Source organism: Lactuca saligna, chromosome 8, assembly GCF_052625555.1.
Source record: "Lactuca saligna cultivar CGN05327 chromosome 8, ASM5262555v1, whole genome shotgun sequence".
Taxonomy (NCBI): Eukaryota; Viridiplantae; Streptophyta; class Magnoliopsida; order Asterales; family Asteraceae; genus Lactuca; species Lactuca saligna.
In genome coordinates this window covers 195,798,098-195,814,487 of record NC_136424.1, presented here as the reverse complement: position 1 = coordinate 195,814,487, position 16,390 = coordinate 195,798,098, and the positions used below count along the sequence as shown (strand labels likewise).

Genomic DNA, 16,390 nt, shown 5'->3' with positions numbered 1-16,390 from the left:
TAACTACTATCGGCTTCAAACAACATATCAAGTTCCATAGAACTTATCTTAATTCATTAAGAGCTTAATCACTATCCCAATAAAAAAAAATGATAACACATTTGATCATAATCTAACATATCAACTTTCTCTCTCAAAATCAATCATACATCAAGAATTAGTCTCCTATACAACTTAATTCATTAAGCTCTAAACTCAATTTTATCATATCATCACTTTCACTAGTTAGGTGGAACCCTAACAATCAATAAATGAATTTCACCATCGAAATCACGTATAAAGCTTGCATAAAGCTTCTAAACACTCTCAATAACATATTAATCGAATCATAAATCGATTAATCCAAACATTCTAGCCAATCTCACAATTTCAGAATTGAAGCTCAAAACTTTAACAAAGGAAGAAATCATTACATTAAGAGGGAAAGGATGTTAATCCTTGTAATCCTCCGTATCTACCTCATTTTGGAATCAAAATCTCCGTATCTCAGTTCTCCATCGAATTTTGGGAGAAATGGTTCGAATAATAAACCCTTAACAGTTGCAAACATGTTTCCTGACTGCAAAACTGCACCATGGAAAAAAGTCCACTACGCCTTGGTTCCTTTAATTAAGTCGCGGTCTCCCTCTAACCAATTTGCGGTGCCTTTCTCTTGTAGAATTATACTTTCACTTCCATATGGTGGTAAGCACCTTATCACGCCACGATCCAAAGTATGTTGCCCTCTACTTACGAAGAAACTTTCATCACTTTTACCGCTTCACAAATTGCGTTCTGGCAAGGGCCTTACCCCGCGGCAGTTGCAATACATTAGCAGACTCCTTTTCTAATTCCTTTCAAACTTCAAACACTCATAACTTCTTCATTCTAAACTCGTTTTCAATGATCTTTATATCTACGCGAAGTTAGGATTGAGTTCTACAACTCCATTAAGTCACTTCGGACTGAATACTTACCGGTCTTAATCTATTTTTTTAATGGAAAATACAAATATATACTAAACTATTCCTAAGTCATTCCACCTATGTCCTCAGTGAGACTTGAACCCTCGACCTCAAGGAGGAAAGGAAACACCGAATACCGTTGGACTAGAATCCCTTTGGTGGTCTTAGTCTATTAAGTCACAATATTTCCACTACTGGCATAAAATTACCATTTTACCTTTTATGGCCTAAGTGCGTAATCTCTTGCATTTCTTCTTCTGAGCCCACTTACTCATCTCATAAAAGTGACTTAAAGTTATCTCGGCTAACTTTATCAAAGTCAATTCTCTTCTAAATTTCAGGTAATTACACAGAGTATATAGTTTGATCATCAACATCGAAGATAGGTGTAACAAAACTATATAAGTTACGAGCAAGTTTGAAAAGAGGACATAAAAATCCTAGCCTTTAGGTAATTGACTATATAAATTTTAGAAGAACGATGGATGACATTATAGAAGACAATGATGCGTAAACGGTAGTCGATAAAACGAATATAAGGAAAGGACATTTATAAAATTACACATCCGAGTATAAATAGATAGTGTACTAAATGTTATATTTTGAAGAGCCAGCAAAAATCGATCCAAACCATCAACCCAAAATTAACAGGATGTTTTAATATTTTAAACTCATTTAAGTTAAATGGGTAAATCCACCTAACTCATTTAATTAACTAGATTTTGTTGGATGAAAATTATAGCATATTTTAAACCACCAACCCATTTAACTATAATATATATTTAATTTGATGACTATTTAAATATTATCAACTATAATATACTTAGATTAATATGGATACAATATAATAGTTAGATTAATATATGGATACAAATAAATACAATGATGTATTATTATTTAAAATTATAGCATATTTTAAACAGCCAACCCATTTAATTATAATATATATTTAATTTGATCATATATCAAAATCTTTGTAATACAACTATAATATATATTTAATATATATGTTCGAGTTAACATACAAAAATTTCAGCCGCTATACAGGTTCTTGATGTTGTATTACCTGATTCCAATCATAAATTGTATATCTAGAACATAATAAAAAAATTTACAAGTAGAGGTATGTAATAAGTTTGAAATAGTAGGATCGATAACAAATTATTCATTTATAAATAATAGTTAGATTAATATATGGATACAAATAAATACAATGATGTATTATTATTTAAAATTATAGCATATTTTACACGGCCAACCCATTTAATTATAATATATATTTAATTTGATAACTATTTAAATATTATCATATATGAAATCTTTGTAATACAACTATAATATATATTTAATATATATGTTGGAGTTAACATACAAAAATTTCAGCCGCTATACAAATTCTTGATGTTGTATTACCTGATTCCAATCATAAATTGTATATCTAGAACATAATAAAAACAATTACAAGTAGAGGTATCTAATAAGTTTGAAATAGTAGGATCGATAACAAATTAATTTATATGGATACACTATTCTTTGAAATTTGCATAGTAATGGTTGCTTATTCATGTAGGAATAAGAATGGAATTGTGGATTTCAGGTCCCTATGGATTTTTTGAAAAACATATATTTTACATATCGATTCAACAAACTAGTTTGGAATATATATGATATTGCCTTATTTATACATCTATTTCGAGTTAATTATCTGAATATTTATTAGCTTACTTGTTTTATTTAAAGATAAAAGATACTTAAAATGTTTTGAATTGGATAATGATAGGAAAATTCATGGCTTTGAGCAAAATGAAGAGCTTGGAGCTAAATGGAGTTGATAAGGACAAAAACCGAGAAACTTCTTGAAAATACAAAGAAGTACACCGCTAACTTCCCATGTTCAAAATAAGATTATGACATCCAAGCTATCTAAACTGACTCGAATACAAATTCTTACTTTGCGACGCTACACTTCCATGGTCGCATCACGACGTTGCTAAGTCTATAAATACACGCTTTTACAACCCTAATTCGGTGTGTAACCCTTGGGAACTTTTCCCAAAAGATTTGAAGGTATTCCAAACATCTATAAACCCTTTTGGGTTGATTTCGAAACTAGAGAATCTTTAGGAGCAAGGATTTGAAGAATCATGAGCTAGAAGCATTAGGATTTCACTTCGATTTGTTTGATGATTGTGTCTAGTAGTCATTCCGTGATGTTTTTCTTTTTTTATATGTTAATCATGGAGTAAAACCCTAATGTTTTCACTAGATTAGATACAACCTAATAACTTAGTGTGATTTCGTTGTTCAGATATTTAGTTTTATTTAATATATTATGATTGTTTGATCAAATACATTATGTGGTAAAGTTTTTGTTTTTATTATCTATTGTTAAGTTATTTATAATTTAGATAACTAATCGGATTGTATTAACTTGAATTTTATTTAGTTTACAAACAATAAACTATTAGGGTTAGTGTTTGACCAAAACCTAAGGTTAGGTGATAATATTGTAATCTAAAACATGTAAGAGAGTGTTTGTTAACCACTTATGCTTATAATTTACTTCCATGACCATTGAAGTTAATTCAAACATCGACTCTCTCATACTACGTACATAATTATAGTTTTTTAGATAGTGAATTGTGTGACCCTTATGTTTATTATCTTAATAAGTATACATTTTAGTTAATCAAAGCAATATACCTAATACATTAGAAATCGGTAAATAATAACTAATAATCATTCCATTCAATTGCAATCCACCATATCTAAAGGCGAAATCAATTTATGTGAAAACATATTTATCTTTTTTGTCTTTAAATTTAATCTCTAATTTTGTTAGTTTATATAAAAACCTCTTTTTACTTTATTCTTTGTAGTTTAATTATCATTTTAATTTATCTAAATTGAATACCATTCTTCCTTATATTGACACCTGATCTTATCAAAATTATATTGCTCGTCGATCGGATACACTATTTGTTATGTGCATTCTTTTAGTTACAATAGATTATGAATTTATAAACTTAAAACTAGTATATAAAAATAAACATTAGTATACTTAAGTATTTGAAACCAAAATGGGATTTACTAATAAATTAGTATAAACTGAACCATAAAATTTGCTATAAAGATACATACAGTCTCGATAAAGATTAGACACCGTCATATTTTAAGGATGTTTCAATGCGATATACTTATCAAAACAACCTCCAACAATTCGTTTTCTAATAAATACACTAACCATGGAATTTGCTTCTATATTTTATGATGCAGGTTTCAGTATCGCTACTCTTACGGTTTTGTGGTCGTTATGGATGTTTCGAAATGTTTAGCAATTTTTTTACTAAGAAGTCGAGAGAGGACACATTGTTTAACAATATTGTGTGACATACTTATTTTTGGTTTTCCAACTTAAAAGATACATTAAGCGGTTAGGAATTTAGGATGATTAAAATGTCTGATTTTTATTATTTGATTATAATATTCAGTGATGGAGCCAGATGAGATGTTTGGGGTACTACAACATCCTAAAAAAAAATTGTTTTATGTATATAAAAAATTTATTTGTAAATATATTTTATTTTATTTTACCCTCAACTAAAATATTATATCATGTTTTTCAATACCCAAATATGATAACTATAGATAATATTTATTGATAATTTTTGTATCTCATACAAAAATTTCTAACTTCGCTACTGATATTATTCTTTAGCATTATTTAGAGATCTAACATTAATCATTTAATTATAGTACATTTTAGAATTATTTACTAGTTGCGTGCTAGTTTCTCTATAAAGGTTGCCATTAGGAAATAAACATATTTCATGAATGTCATCAATACACCGCCCCATATTATCTAGAGTATTTGTGCAACATACATTCGCCCGTGTGACTCGAGGTAATTTTTACTAGCGATATAATTTTTGTATCCCATATTTATTTATGAATGCAAGATAAACAAATAAAACAACGTTCATCATTATTTAACATTGCATCATGAATATATGAAACACGTTACTTACTCGTTCAAGTATATATTACATCATTCTTCAAATTTCGTACTTCGAATAGCAATTTCAACGATATTTATATAAACAAACACACACATCAATGACACGAAAAGCTTGTTTTTGCCAACATGATCCACCATCGATATCCAAGTTATAGAATATCTTGAACTCGTCCGTTGGGTGGGTGCTGATCCAACCATCGACTCAAAAGTACGAGAAGATAAATATAAATATATCCCAACATGGTTCCACATCGATAGCAATCAAAGTTATAACTCAAATACAATAGTGTGCTACTGAAGAATGAAACCAATAATCAGCGATAATTTTATAACAAACGGAGACATACTACCGTTTTATCATTACTTAAACAAGAATAAAATATGAAAACTAGATCCACCATCCCTAGCTTAAAATACAAGACCATATAATTCGCATACCCCATGAGCCCATGAACTAAATAATTAGCTCATATATATATATATATATATATATATATATATATATATATATATATATATATATATATATATATATATATATATATATATATATATATATATATATATATATATATATATATATATGTGGCTTCAATTGAGAAAATAAATTTTTTTTAAGAATGAGGGAATGATTCTCAACCACTCATTTAATCTAAGCATAAAACGACACGGTGACAAACTTGTAAATATGATATATTATAGCCTTCAATCACAAATACGTAAGTGTGGAGAATTAGATAATAGTTGAAATTCATTCTAATCGATCGTTATCATCCAAATTTCTCTTCCAACCTTCAACAAGCATCCAGATTTCATCAATTAAATCATCGATCAACGTTATCCTGTGTTAGTCAATTATTGATCTTCGTCAATAACACGTTTATCAACACCATTCAACAGTTGACAACAAAAATTTGTTTTTACTCTTTCAATCCAACCTTCAATTCTGCTTGAATACGAGCATATCTTCATCATCTATGATTAATTATACTTCCAACATTATTAGATCAACATCATCGATAATCAACAAAAAATTCAATTCGTATCATTCATTCAACATCGATCATCAAATAAAACATCGAAATTAAGGTTAAAAAAAGATCAAATCATTTTTTGTTTGAAAATTTTCATATATTTCTCTACCAATCTATTATTCTGTAAGATTTAAATAGTGAAAGTATCATATTTATCGCATTTTTAAAAAAATTAACTTGTATGCACCCTAACTGTTTGATGAAATTACCACGTTATATTCATATATGAATATGTTTTCTCACCTAAATCAATATATGATTATTAAACCACAAAAAAATATGCAAGTCTGTATGTTATTCATATGTGAATAACATATAAAAATTATATATATGAATATACTGTGCAATATTTACATATGAATATATATTGTGCAATATTCACATATGAATATACCAACTATTATTCATAAATGTATATATGATCTAATATTCACAAGTGAATATACTATGTACTATTCTTATGTGATATACCATGTAATACTATCTAATATTTATAAATGAATATACCATCTAACATTCACAAGTGAATATAATATGTAATATTCACAAGTGAATGCATCGTCTAATATTTAAATATGAATATACTATGTTTAGTATATGCTATATTCATATATGAATGATACTTAAATTGTAAAAAAAAAAAAAAATCATACTTTTTTTCATAAGTGAATAACGAATGTACTGTAGTAAAAATCTGATTCATTTTTATTCATGTTTGAATAATGATAACTGAAAATATAAAAGAAAAAAAATTTATTTTATCTTAAAACTATATTAATATGGATGTCTATTTGTAGAGAATAAAAAATCATGAATTTTGGTATATTTAAAATCATTTTCGATAAAAATAGCTTCTTAAAAATTAAAAAAAAATGAAAAAACTATGTTTTTGTATATATTAAGGTAATGCTTAGCATAGTTTAAGGAAACATGTTTTGTTGGAAAATACATGTGCATTCCTTTCCCATTTCCGTGGAAAACACATGTGCATTCATTTCCCATTTCCGCACGTACGTCGGAGACTTTTGCAGCAAAAATAAATGATTGGCTGAGAATGAATCCCCCATTCTCAATCTTTTTTTTTTCAATTGAACCCTACTATATATATATATATATATATATATATATATATATATATATATATATATATATATATATATATATATATATATATATAGTGTTAGTTTATAATGTGGATTGTAATTATTGTGTGGATGTAAGGATCATTTGTGGTCCAAGCATTTTTCCTAAAGTAAATTATATTTTAAAATGGAAATTATCGGATTTCAAGGAATAATTGATTTTTTTATTTTAAAAATTATGATTGTTTTTTAGTTAATTCAAATTGAACATATTTTTTAAATCATAAACGATATTACATTAATTCTTATAGAATACGAGTACAATTACTAAGAATTACATTTATTGTTAAAGAATAAAACTAAAAAAAAAACTTTCAAATCGGGAAAGAAAACATCAAAATCTAACAAAAACACTAATACATTCTAAAAGAATAATGTTGCATAGAATCACTTTCAATTTTATGGTCCGTTCTTCAGGCATCAACTTTTGTAAAAACAAAACCAAATTGTAGTTTAGAATCCAATAATGCATTAGCAAATGAAAAATAAAAAACTAAATTTCTGTGGAACATATGCGGACTTGTGAATTGCACCAAAACCAATAACCAAGAATTGTAGAACATTCATAAATCAGTGGGAAAATAAACATATTGCATTCCAACAGTATCAGAATTCGTGATTCCATTCCAATAGAATTGGAATTCAAAGATTCAATTACAGAATCTGGAAAAATATTAGAAACTTAAATAAATCAAAAGAATAAACTAAAATAAATCAAAAGAAGTTGTACAAATTTTGCAACTTCTTATGATAGGAACACCATCTTCTCACAAAATTACACGTTCTTCACATATTGCAGCTGCCACCTCAGCATACGTTTTATGTTCCTAACAAACCATGTATTAAAGATTACAAAAAAGATTGCAAAAGGCACAAACTTGATTCCAATGAACATAAAATTCACTACCTGGCGAAGAACCCTTGCAGTAAGTTCTTCAACAGTGTCATTAACAACCACAGGAACGATTCTTTGGACCAGAATTTGACCCATGTCATAGTTCTCATCAACAAAATGGATCGTGGGACTCGAATATCTTCTCAAATAATAGAAAAACAAAAAACATAAGAGATCATATGAGGCAGAATACTGCAAAAAGAAAGATTGTAAAGATGTTAAGAACATTCATTACCTAGTTCCAGAAGCAATAACAGCTTTAAGCACTTTCCTACCATAATACATTTGCCTGCAAAAGCAGGAACACCAAATTTTGTTGAAAATTATTCTTTGGCATTACATCGAACACATGTAAGGCACACTGAAATGAACCTTACCATTTACCAATTTCCAATAATAAGAATTCCCCATATGAATTAGATCTTATTAACAATCGCATATGAGATTCATAATGAAAAAAAGGAACAACATTTATGGAAACCTATTTGAATTTCAAATCAAAACTGAATGGGGGAATCGATTACGTATTGGAATCGATGAGAACATGTATTTGTGAGAAAGAGAAGAGAGACAGTGAGGGATATCATAGCGTAGGGTTTTAGCGATGAAAATTCAAGCAGGTGGAAGAAAATTCGTTCCTTCTCTCTATATTAAGCGAATCTCGTAGAATCCTTGCATAAACCTTTGAGCTAATTGATTATTCACGTTTCGATCTCCATCACTCGGACACCCAATTTCACCCACTACAATTCCCATATTTGTGAATCCATTCTTTTGTATGGCCCAGACGAGGGTATCGTAGTTGGCATCGAACATATTTGTGTAGGTGGTGCCGTTGTCGTTCACCAAAGCTGCGTTTCCATCTAAGAATGTGTATTACATCGAAAAATTGGAGTCGATGTAGAGGCTTATGAAGGGGTAGATGTTAATAGTGAATGGAGATCCATTTTTGTTTAGGAATTTGGTGAGTTGGATCATCTAATCTCGCAAAATCCTTCATCACACGTCGATTGAACGAGACTGGAGGGATACTGTGAATGTGGATGAAAGAGGCAATAAGGTTTTAAACAAAGTAATTGCCTAAATTAAAGGATATATGGTTTAATTAATTATTTATTAAAACTAAATAATACTTGGCCAAATTAATCCTTACATCCACATAATATTTGTTAATCCACATTTGAACCTACCTCTCTCTCTCTCTCTCTCTCTCTCTCTCTATATATATATATATATATATATATATATATATATATATATATATATATATATATATATATAGGTTCCCTTGAGATTAAAAAAAATAGAGATTGTGTGATTGTCACATGGTCATTTGATTATATGATCTTCAATGAACAAATGTTTCTAGTGACATAATTGTAATATTAGATCATTTTATATCTTTAACGGGGTTCCAGTCAGTGTTAGGGTTATTATCTTCATTTTACACACATCAAATCGTCTGCACATGGATTATATTGAAGGCTACGATCATACTCTAAAACAGCCTACATCCTTTCCTATTAAAAAATTCACACGAAAACCATTTCAAAATCCCTCTTTTCTTTGTTTATCGCATTAAGCCCTAGATATCAGTTGTTATTTGTTCAAATTAATTTGAAACATCAGTAATGTCTTTAGAAGAACACTTAAAGGAAATCGCATCTTCGTTAATCAAAATGAAAGGTTAGAACGTGATTATTTTCTCAGTTTATTCATAATGTATGTTTGTTTTACCTAGTTAACTGTAGTTTTTTTGTTTGTAATGATGATTTTTTTCTTTTGACTTAGTAGTTTTTTCATTATTTTTACTTGATTATGGTGATCTGTTCGTTTTACAGTTCATTTGTAGTATTTATGTTTGTGGAGATTATTTATAAGTGTGTTTTTGTTCACGGATAGGGATTTCGAAACAAAATATGTTCGGAAAAGGTTCAAAAAACAAAAACAATCTCAAAGGCGGTAGATGTGGGGCTGTAGGGAAAGATACAGTTGAAAATTCTTTTTGTGTTTATGTTATGTTTTTGTGTTTATCTTCTTCAATTCTTTTTTTCTTATTCATAACTGGTGATGTTTTTATTTATAACGAAATTCTTTTTGGTTATTTTGTATTTCTATGTAACCAATGTGAATATGAATATGTTTCTACAGAAGATAATGAGAAAATTCAAAGAAAAAAATGATAAAATTATGGTTTATAATCATTAGTCATTGTGTGTAAATCACTTGGTTCAAAAAAGCGCGCCTTGGCACCCCTCAAGGCGTGCCATGACGCAAGGCATGGTGTAGCCGTTACGAAAACATCTAATGCGGGTTTGTGAAGCGTGGCGCCGAAATAACCTGTCAAGGCGCGCCTTATCGCGTAATGGCGCGAGTTTTTTTCAAGGTACAAGTTTTTTTGTTTTTTTTTTCTTTTGTGTTTTTGTCGGGCCTAAAATAAATGAGTTTTTGTTAACTTTTTTCTATTAGATATTAATATAACACTTCTAAAGACTTCATATATTTGATAAAATTCAATAATTATATAATTTATATCATTTAATGTATATAATATAGTAACCTTGAAAAAAATCATGACTCGCCAAGACTTGTCATAACTTAACTTTTATCTTGCCCCCAAATCACGCCTTACGTTATTTAGAACCTTGATAAATGGAATGATATTTTGTAGTTGTAGTTATATGTTTATTTCTAGTGTTAATCATAAATGAATATATATATATATATATATATATATATATATATATATATATATATATATATATATATATATATATATTGTTTATCTAGGTAACCGATCACAATTTGAAGATGATTCTCCACAGTATAAAGAGAAAAGGTCAATGAAGACGAATAATAAATGTATGTTTTATAATCATTAGTAATTATATGAGTTAAAATCATACCTATATATATATATATATATATATATATATATATATATATATATATATATATATATATAGACACACACACACACAATGTTGTAAAACTAACCGAGTTGGCCGATTACTCCTCCGAGTACTCGCTACTTGGCCCCTAACTTAGGTGAGTTACAGAATCCCGAGTACTCCCTAATTCGTCCTTACTCAACTGAGAAGTGTTGTAAAACTCGGTTAACTCGGTGACTAATATGTATAATATGCTTAATAATTTATTGTTTAACACTCACACATGTGATTATCACTACACACACACACACACACACACACATATATATATATATATATATATCTTAAATTTTCAGTAATTATTCACAAAGTGAGACCATTATGTGTTTTTCAGTTTTTGTGTATTCATGTGTATCTAATTTTGTTATATATTTCAATCAACTTATGATTTTAACTTATGATTTTGACATATATAATTTCCCTAAAAATATTTCAACATGAATTACCGATTCCGAGTATTCCCCGAGTACTTGCTACTCGGTAGTCGGCCGAACAGATACCGAGTAGCGAGTTCTACAATCTTATATATATACATACATATATATATATATATATATATATATATATATATATATATATATATATATTTATATATACATATATACATATATATATATATATATATATATATATATATATATATTATCTCTAATAAATGAATATATTTTTTTGTCACTTGTCATATTCTCATTCAATTTGTCAAATGCCATTTTGTGGTTATTTTGAAATAATTTTTTTCCACATCTCATTTTATGAGTTTTTCTATTTTATTAAATTCCACATAATTTTTTAATGTAACAATTGTAATAAATATATATTAATTTTATTAAAAAAATTACATTTTAATTTCAAATTTTCTAAAATTAAAGCTCATTAATTTCTTTTCTTTATTTAAATTATTTGTTTAAACTTAAAATATAAAAAACTTTTTCATTATAATAATTATTATTTTTTATTTTTTTATAAATTCGAAGTTTCTCAAATATTTTTATTTTTATATTTAACTTTTTTTTTTAGATTAACCAATGTAATAGATGGGTCTCACAGCTAGTATATATATATATATATATATATATATATATATATATATATATATATATATATATATATATATATATATATATATATATATATATGGAAAAGCTCAAATGAAAACACTAAAAGGGTTGAAAACATGAGAACGTTTATGGACCACTCATTTTATAATGACACATTAATTCTTTTGTATTTACATTAAATTTTAAAATATTAATATTAAATCCTCATCTCCTAAAATCTAGCAATCATAATATTTACCCCAAAAAAGCAAAATAATAATAATTTTTTTTTCTTTTGAGGTTATTGGAATACAAAAACAGGTTATTATTATTTTTTTCGACAAAAAAAAACTTACGTTATTTACTTAAAAAAATTAACTACAATTGCAATCATAAATTAATACATTTTTGTTTACAAATGAAAAGCCTTATGGAATCGAATGTCTTTTTTTCATCAAATGGAAATAAAGATTTTCTAAGAATTCGTCATATTCTCACGAAATGAAAACTTTAATCACAAATGACCATATTTTTATTCACAAATAAGTATATCTTTAATCAAAATTAAATATAGATTTAATCACAAATGATTAAACTGCATGTAAAAAATGGTGAACATTCTCATCTATTCAACAAAGAGAGGAACAACTCTAATTAATCATTAATGATACAATTCCATCACAAAATGAATTTAGCTATAATCATATGAATACAAAACAATAAATCTTTAAATCATAAATGAATATAATTACACATGTGTGACCGTTTTTATCCGAAGAAAAAAAATCTCATAAGTATTTGTTCTTTGAAGAGAATAAACATGTTCATTAGAAGGCAAGAAGCTGAAAATCAGAATGATAATAACTAGCAAGAATTGAAGCAAAGCCCGCATGTTAAACCCATGCGATCTGTTTACACATGTTCTTGTACCCATTTCGGTTCCAAATCTTAATCCGCTGAATTGATTTGTGGTTCTTGGGTTCATACCATAAAAAAGTTTTTGGAAATCTCGTCTGCATCAACTTCTTAATTGTAGAAAAAGCCATTGTTGAATCCTTGATGGGTCCAATGCCTGGTTGTTTGCCTTTCATAAGTAGGTTAATCTGACCAGACTAGATCATACTGTTTTCTATTTTCATCCACGATTAAACACTGGATAGCTTTGGAGACTTTCTTGAAGGCTTCTTTAGATCCTGGTGCTTTGTTCTTGTTAGGATGAACTTTCAAAGAGAGTTTCCTGTAAGGTTTTCAAACAACTTCAACACTAGAAGTTTTCTCGAGCCCTAGGATATCGTAATAATCTTTTTTCCTTTTGATCATCCTCACGATTGTGATCTGTTCTTCTGTACATGAATCTGATGAAGATCTAGTTTCTGAAACCCAATGATGAACGTTAGAGCTATCACCATCAACGGAACACATACTTGTATAGATTAGGGTTCTAATGTGTGACGGCTAAATTAAAGAAAACATAGAGGGAAACGTATAAATAAAGGGAGAGCGAAAAGCTAGAACAAGTGGGTCAGATACCTGATATTCAAGGATCATTTAAATATAAATTACTAATTTACCTTATAAATTGGTTGGTCAAAAACTGTTGTCGCGTTCTCAACTTTTTTGGTGTTCTCACTTTATCCTTCTCCTATATATATATATATATATATATATATATATATATATATATATATATATATATATATATATATATATATATATATATATATATATATATATATATATATATATATATAATTTTAATAATTAGCAATTACATATAAATAATTAGTTATATTTATTTTTGTTTCTAGTAAATCCTTTTCTTTATGAAAAGGAAGGTCTAGAAGTTTTAGTGAAATAGTCCAAGATTAAAAATGATAAATGTATGTTTTTTTAATCATAAGTGATTATGTTTCTTCATTTGTAACTGACTATATGTATTTTGTAGTCATAAGTGATTATTTTTACTAACACTATGTGTGTAAAAATATTTGTAGTTTAAAAAGATAGGTATCAACAGAAAGATTAATGCAGATAATATCATCTTCAAAAAAAAGCTAAGGAAGCAATTGAAACCCAATCAATGAAATCTAATAAAGAAAATATTGAACAACCAAAAGAGAAAGTGATAGTTGAGGGAAAGAAATTTGTTTTAAAGAATGTAAAAACCAGAAGTAAGAAACATGAACTATCTATGAAGATGATTATGATTTTATGAGCTTTCCTGGATTTTCAAAGAAACCATAGAGAGAACCTAAAGTGGTGAAGAAAGAGAAAAAAGTTGCTATGATAAAAGGATTTTATTCAATGAAAAACAGATGCTCACCTGGGTCATTATTAGCTATTATTTATGGTTCAAGTAGAGAGCATAAGGATTGGGTTAGGACTATGGTATTTGGGAGTTTGCTATGGAATTAATATGATTGATGTACCATTGAACATTGTTTATTATGTTCTTGATCATTTTAATTTTTAAAGTTTGAAAGTGGAGTTTGAGAATTGTCAGGTGAGTGTTAATAGCAAGTATGTTCATGAGATGTTAGGATTACCATTTGGTGTTACATTACTTTCAAGCGTGGATTACATATCAAAACATGATGGAGAGGGTTGTATGTATGAGTGGAAGAAACAATATGAAAATACTGATAAATTGAGACCAAAGCAACTAAAGAATGAATTTGTTCGAAATAGTGCACTAGATTATAACTTTAGAATCAAATTTTTGGTTCTATTTATCAGTACATTATGTGAGTCTACAAGAATGGGAAAATGTAATATGAATCCATTGAATGTAATCAGAATAGGTACTTATTTAAGTGTGATTGACTGGTACAATTTTGTTGTTGATTTGTTTGATAAGGACCAAGAAGGTTTACAACCCAAAGAAAGAATCATCTTTCTTTTATGGACCAAAAACATATATTACGGTATGTGAACTAGTTTTTAATATTAAAAAGTTTTTTAATTTGTAATATATATGTTTTTTTTATTTTTAATCATATATTATACTTTATAATCATGTATGATTATAGAGTCAAAGATATGATTAATGATACATTACATTATATAAGTATATATGAATAATCATATATGATTATATAGTGTAACATATGATTAATGGTATATTACATTGTATAAGTACATATGAATAATCATATATGATTATATATCTATTTATTATTAATGTTATATATTTTTAAAAAGTTAACTTATATGATATATATATATATGTGTGTGTGTGTGTGTGTGTGTGTTTTAGTTGTTGTATGTCAATAGTTTCAAGTTTGATCATTTGCAAGTCTTATGTAAACATCCAATAATTTTTTACTGGACGTCAGAAAATATTAAGTTTCTTGAGGGTATTTTACAAGAGGATGGAGGATTTGGTTGTGGAGAGATTAATGAACTATTTGAAGAAGAAGAATGTCAAGAATTTGAGTATGATGAGGTGGAATCTGATAGCTATGAGGAGGAATCTGTTGCCGGTGAAGAATTATTTGATGAGGATGAAGAAGAATTTAATGTTTATAAAGTTAGTTCTATGGAGGTAATTTTCTAGTGTATTCATTTATGATTTCAGTAGTGTATTCAAATATGATTTTTATGATTAGATATTCATTTTAAAGTATTTTTTCTTATTCGAGAATATTAAACTAAAATTTTTGATATGTATCAAAAATTTGAAAATCTGAGAAAGGAGCTTGTTGTAAAAATAGATTATGGAGTGTTAAATTCTCCCGAAAGTCAAATTTTGAAATATTGGAAATTATTGTTGTCGTCTAAAGATTTAAGTGTTGAAAATTTCAGTTTCGGTTATGATTCATGAGATTCTAAACAGCCAATGCTGACACCTGGCTTTGGGCAATATAATAAAGAAGATGAAGGCACATAATTAAATGATCATGAAAATGATGGTAAAGGTTATGGAAATGATTTTCTAAATGATGATGAAGTTGAGGATCATGGGAAAGGTGGTGGTGCTAAAGGGGATGTCAATGATAATGCATTCAAGGACTATATTGATAAAAAAAAATATGATCATGGTAAAGTTGATGGTGTTGAAGGTGATGTTTCTTGGGTTTTGAGCACCATAACACTCTTATGGTGCGCATGAAACCCTAAATGCTTTGGATTTATGTTTTCTCTAATTATACATGCATTTTCAATTTTTCCAAAGCATTCTCCTTAACGAGCATACAATTGTCAAATGAACAACACAACTAGTTAGATGACTTACCTCTTAGAAGGACTTGTAGTTCTTAACCTTTGAAAGCTTGAGTACCCCAAGTGTGATTCCTCTAATGGTTTACAAACACCAATATGCAAGAGGAGGCTTAAGAGAATAGGTTACTCAGCACAAAATCAACTTCAC

General features: G+C 27.9%; 1 pseudogene; it reads right to left on the bottom strand.

The window, feature by feature from the left end:
* Positions 1-7,792: 7,792 nt before the first annotated feature.
* On the bottom strand, positions 7,793-13,443 carry LOC145010413 (chaperone protein dnaJ 49-like; annotated as a pseudogene).
* Between the last annotated feature and the right edge of the window lie 2,947 nt (positions 13,444-16,390).